General features: G+C 35.5%; 1 non-coding gene across 1 annotated transcript; it reads right to left on the reverse strand.

Moving 5' to 3' along the window:
* Nucleotides 1-4,794: 4,794 nt before the first annotated feature.
* Nucleotides 4,795-4,898, reverse strand: LOC123616786 (U6 spliceosomal RNA). The gene has a single exon (XR_006724813.2). It is a non-coding gene; the product is annotated as a U6 spliceosomal RNA (small nuclear RNA).
* Between the last annotated feature and the right edge of the window lie 1,028 nt (nucleotides 4,899-5,926).

The following is a 5,926-nucleotide window of genomic DNA, read 5'->3' on the forward strand; positions in this document are numbered from 1 at the left end:
CGACACACTTTATGAGGCTAGTTGTACCCTGAAATCAAAACAAAGGTATTACAAGCAAAGAAAGCTACAGACCAACAGCCCTCATGGACAAAGAAACAAAATCCCTTAACAAAATATTAACCTATTAATCCAGCAAGTGGAATTTCTGCTAAGAATGAAAGGTTGAGTCAAAATTCATAAATTAATCGAGTAAACCATTATAGTAACAACTGTTACTATGTTAATATGAATAGATCCAGAGAAAGCATTTGACAAAATTAAGCAGCCATAACTTAAAAAAAAAAAACTACTAGAAAACTAGAAATAGGTGAAAATTCCCTCAACTTGGTGTAAAACCTATAGCTAATCTCACACTTGACAGGAAATGGCTGAATTATTTTCCCTTAAAGTCAGGAATAAGCTAAGAATGTCTGACCTCATCACCCCTATTCAACTTTTTCCTGCAAGTCTTAGAAAGTGCTATAAAGCAAGAAAAAGGGAGGGGGGAGGTTATACAAATTGAAATAGAAGTAAAACAACCATTAATTGTAGACAACATACAAGTAAGTAATCTCAGGGAGTCTACAAATAAACTACTAGAACAATAAGAGAGTTTAGCAAGGTTCTAAGACCCAGTGTCAGCTTAAAATCTCAATTGTATTCTTACCTATTAGCCACAAGCAAATGGAATTTAAAATTTAAAATTCCATTTATAACAGCATCAAAAATTTGGAAGTGATTTTGTGTAACATGAACCAAATATGTGCTAGACCAGTACATGAAAATGTAACACACTGCTGAGAGAAATTAATGAGGATTTAATTAAATAGAGAGAGAGAGCACGTTTCTGGGTTAAAAGATTCACTAATATTAAGATGCCAAGATGCTCGGAGTCCACCAGTAGGTTGAATGTAATGCTAATCATGCTTGATAATTACATTTATGTAAATAATCAAATCAAGCTATATTTTTAGAAGCATGGGTTATAAGTCAAGATAGTGGTTACCCTGTGGTTATAGTGTTCAGTATAGGGCACAAGGCTGGTAATAGTCTTGGGTTGTTTTTTTTTTTATTTGTTTGTTTGATCTGTTGCTATTTACATGAGCGTATTTGCTTCATAAAAATGCACCAAGTTTGACATTTAAGATTTGCACATCCTTTCTAGGTATAGTATTCTTTTAAAAAATCTTTCTTTAAAAGTGAAAGAAAAAGCAAGAGAACAGAAAAAGAACCTGGTGGTAATTATAAGATACTGGATTAGCAGCTGCAGATTGTGAAACAGAAATATTAGAGCTGAAAGAGACATTGTGCAACGACTCTTCCATCTCTACCTAATTCTATCTGTGAGACATCAGAAGTCCGCAGGGTTCAGGAAAACTCAAAACTAAAATCGTATCTTCCAAATCTGTGATATTCTCACCGTGCTATTTTAAAAATACAATGTGATATACCAGTGATTAGTGCAAGTGCATATTTGAAATTATTATGATTCTGACTCTGAACTTGACCCAGACACATGAGCCACCCAGTTGGTCCTTTAAACCACACTTTTCTTCCAGCTGATGCCCACACGGGGCTCATATTTCAGAAGCAAGTGGGGAGGAATTTTTGAGACTTGGTCATGTTTACGATTCTTTAATATTCTTCTTCTAATGAATGGCAAACAGAACTTCAATCTTGCTGTCTACACATCTGGACGAGAATTAATGTCACGTGAAGAGTGCCTTAATTCCTGAATCTACAACACATTTTCAAATTCTTCCCTACCTTGGACACGATTATTTCAAATATTTGCTCTGATTATGAGGAAAGTTTTTCATAGATGTGATGCGATTCAAGTGAGACTTAAGCCTTATCCTTTGTAATAAACAGGTGGTAATAAACAAGAGGAAGGAGACATTAAAAAGAGGGAAAATACCATGGGGCAATCTTTAAGGGCAATTTAACTTGCATTACTTACTTTTTAGAACAAAATTGTTATAATTCATTTTTAATGCTCTGTATTAAGCAGATTAATCACCATTATTATAATTTAGTCCTGAGAAACTTTTTTTAAACTACAAAAAAAATGACCTTAGTTCAAATTATAGGGCACAGAGCTTGCAATGCAGGTTATGCCATTAAAAAAACAAAAACAAAAACAAAAAAACATTAGGTACAGTAAGAAAGATATAAAACTAGAAAGTTTTCATTTTTAAGGACTTCATTAAAGTCAGATGTGAAATAAATATAGTTAGTGTTTAGTTTTTCTAATAGATGTTGTAGGGGAGAAGGTCTCTCTCTCTCTTTCTCTTCTTTTTGGCCCTACTCTCTTCCTCAAACAGCACTCCTTGGTAACCAAGAAGGGAACATACTAATAATGACACGTCAACTCCAAGTGACTGACTGGCCGAAGACGAGTTGATGGAGGAGGCCAGGCCCTCCTGTATTCTGACCATCTGTTCACGAGGAAGCACGCACACGGCTCAGTTCTCTTTGCCTGGAAGCAAGCTGGTGGTGATGTGGGGGAGGGGCGCTCTCTAACTCCATGACGATGGCAAATTACTGAAAACCCTTCGCACCTGTTTCCTCATCTGTGAAATGGGAATCATAGTGAGGTTACTGGGAAGATTTACTGCTTTATATCAGGTGTTCAGCACAGTGGTTGGAGGATGTTAAGGAAGGAATTAGGGTGGTTATTGTTATTTTTACTACTACTTAGGGGTTAGGCATACAACCCTCACTTCAGCCCAGTTTATTAAGAATTCTGTGGTGGGTTAGTGGGAATTTGCTTACTTAATGATCAAGGGACTCCTTGATTTCCTCATTTGTTATTGTTCAAGGGAGTAGACAGCACATCCCTTGAAGCCTGGATAGGGAGGAGAGCGATTGTCCTGGCAGGGTTTGGGTATTTCTAGGTTTTTTAGCCAACATCAACTATCAGTTCCTCAAATACTAGGAAGCCCCCAACTGAGGCAGTTTGTACAGCAGCGACATAAAGGTTTGTGAACTGGACTCTCCTATAATTTCTAACTTCCAGCACCAAGAAGTTTCTTAACCAATCAGTATCACATGTCCTTTTCTGGAAAATGCGTATTGACAGTACTTAGAATTTGGTGACTGATAAGCACTCACAGATGTAACCTGTCATTCTTAACATTATCAGCTCCAGCAAGAGATTGATAGTTTTTTTAAAAATAAGTAGATATTTTCATTTATACCTATTAAACTTTAAGAATCCAAAGAGGGTGACAGGTACCCCAGAACTCAGAGTTCAAAATTATTGGTGATGGAAGAATCCATATAATCTACATTGATACCTCTGCGGGAGTTTTGCAGAACAGTTTCATCAATGGGGAACAATTTCCAAACATACCTATACCTGGAGACACCATGACATCCAACCTTGCGTCCTGACTATATGCAGCACATAGTGAAACTAAGATACAGTCCCGATCTCACAGTTCCTCTCACACAAGATGCAGGGGAGGCAGAACCTTCAGGCAGTCACGGGAGGTCACAGGGAGAAGGCGTTTAAAGACACACTCTGACTTTGCTTGCACACATAAACACAGCTCTATGTTTTGACTTACATAAAATAGCTATGGTACTGGACACACAGTGGCTATGAAGTAAGTATTTAGTGAGTATATAAATGAGTGAATGAATGAAGAATGAATGATATTTTTTTAGAATACATTGGCAGTGAATCTCATGTTCCCATTTCCCTTTAAGTCATCTGAAGTGTAATAAATTTTTAGTTATTTAACATGGCTTTAGGGCTTCTCCTTTATTTTCGTGATTTATAACATCTAACAACAACAAATTAACTATCAGTAAAATATCTATAATTAAAGTTCTATTTTAATGTTCTGGAGACACAAGAATACTATTTTTCATTGTTGTTTCCCTGGTGCTCAAATGTATCGACCACATTGGTTACTGCTTCTTTCAGTAGAAACAAACCAAAATCAATTGTGCATGCATTCTTGTCCACGATGATTTCTTGTTCTTAAGGATCACTTCCTTAGATGCATGTTATAATCAGGTTAATGAAGATTTTTAACCATGTTTGAAGAGAGTACTTGTTACAACTTTGAGATTCTAATTAAATCTGTGGCTTTTCAGGACTGAGTTCCTTCAAATTTATGTAGACCATAACGTAGCTCATTCAGTAAAAAATCATCTTGGTCACATTCCATCCTATGTCCTGGGTTGGGGCATAGCACAAAGCAGGCAAGCTCTATTCCTGACCTTAGGGAGTTTAGAGTCAACTTCTGAGATACTTTTCCTGCCCTCTTGTTCAGAACTCTGTTTCCAAACCAACTTGGACCCCTGAATTCTTAGCCATAGCCCATGGATTTCTTCTGTATGTTTAAAGATTTTTTTGGTTTGTAGTGGTTAAAACAAATTCTAGGTAAAAAGGACTAAAAAAAACCTCCCAAAAATCTATGAAAATAAATCTACCCAGGTTTCAGAAGCAGATGGGACCACAAACTGCAAATAAGGAAATTCTTGTTTTCTTTTTTCTGTATTCTAGTGAAGGACATCAACCTGTTACAAATTCATGATACATATTTTAAAAGTGGAAAACTGAGCAAATACTGTGACTGTTCTCTTTTTCAGATACTGTATATGTATCTGAATGGCTTTTCAGAAATATACTTACCTATATTTACTGTATTTATTTTTGAAGTATAAATATGAATATATTTTTATCTTATTTTTCAAATATTTAAAGCAGCTTTATTTATAATACCCCACACCTGGAAATAACTCAATGTCCATTAACAGATGAATGGATTAAAAAAAGGGGTTATCGATAGAAAAAAGACTAAAAATATGGAATGCTTCACGAATCTGCCTGTCATCCTTGCTCAGGGGCCTTGCTAATCTCTGTATTGTTTCAAATTTAGTATCTGTGCTGCCAAAATGAGCAATGAATAAATTTTTAAATGTATGTTTGACTCATGTAGTGTTACTCTGCTTATTTTCAAATATATACTTAACAGCTTTTCGTATGTAGATTATATGTCATTTGTAGATTATATTACATACTTATGAATATGAGGGCTTCTCTTACCTGAGGGTCCCAAAACAATTTCTGGAAGATTATTTGTGTGTGTGCATATAGGGGGCGATCCCATGTGTGGAAAAGGAAACCTAAAACTGATACGTGTGGACCTGTCATAGTCAACTTCATTTCTTGTGTAAGGATGTTTTAGTAAATAGCAGAAGTCTTATTTCAGAAAGATCGAATCTCTACTCTTATTTTTACAATACTCGTTAGTCAAGGTTCTCCAGAAAAACAGAATTAATATTATATATTTTGTAACATGTAAAGACCAGAAAAACAGAACTGATAATGCATATATAATTACTATATATTACTTGGCTGACATGGTTATGGAGATAGCTGGAGTCACTTGAAGAACTCTCTTGCTCTCATATACAGTCATCCACCATTTCTTCTCCTTTGTTCTCTCTCATCATGGAATTGTCCTCTAGTGCTTCCACTGCTAAGGTCTGTTTTGTTAATTCTATCAAAGGGAATATCATCTACTTGTAACCTTCATAAACAGAACCCCTGTGTGTGATGAGGCATCCAATATCAGAGGCTCTCTTTTCATGCAAACTGGCCTCAGGGCTGCAGGTTCCGGTCTCCACATGGTTTTGCCACTTCATCCCTTCTCTGCTGCCTAGAACCTACCCCTGACTCCTCCTGTGCTAATCTGATTCATGGGTAGACATGATTCAAGATTCATTTTACTTGACCTTGAATTACATTAATAAATTATTGTTTAATTATCTGAACTTTTAAATATAAAATAATTCCATAATTTTTAATGCTTTTACTAAGAGGTAATTTTTATGCCTTATGTTAATTATTTTAAGCTGAATCAATTTTCTGATTCATTACAGACTATGTAATAATTTTTAATATTACTCATACACAACTTAATACCCT

This window comes from Camelus bactrianus, chromosome 9 (assembly GCF_048773025.1).
Source record: "Camelus bactrianus isolate YW-2024 breed Bactrian camel chromosome 9, ASM4877302v1, whole genome shotgun sequence".
NCBI classification, from domain to species: domain Eukaryota; kingdom Metazoa; phylum Chordata; class Mammalia; order Artiodactyla; family Camelidae; genus Camelus; species Camelus bactrianus.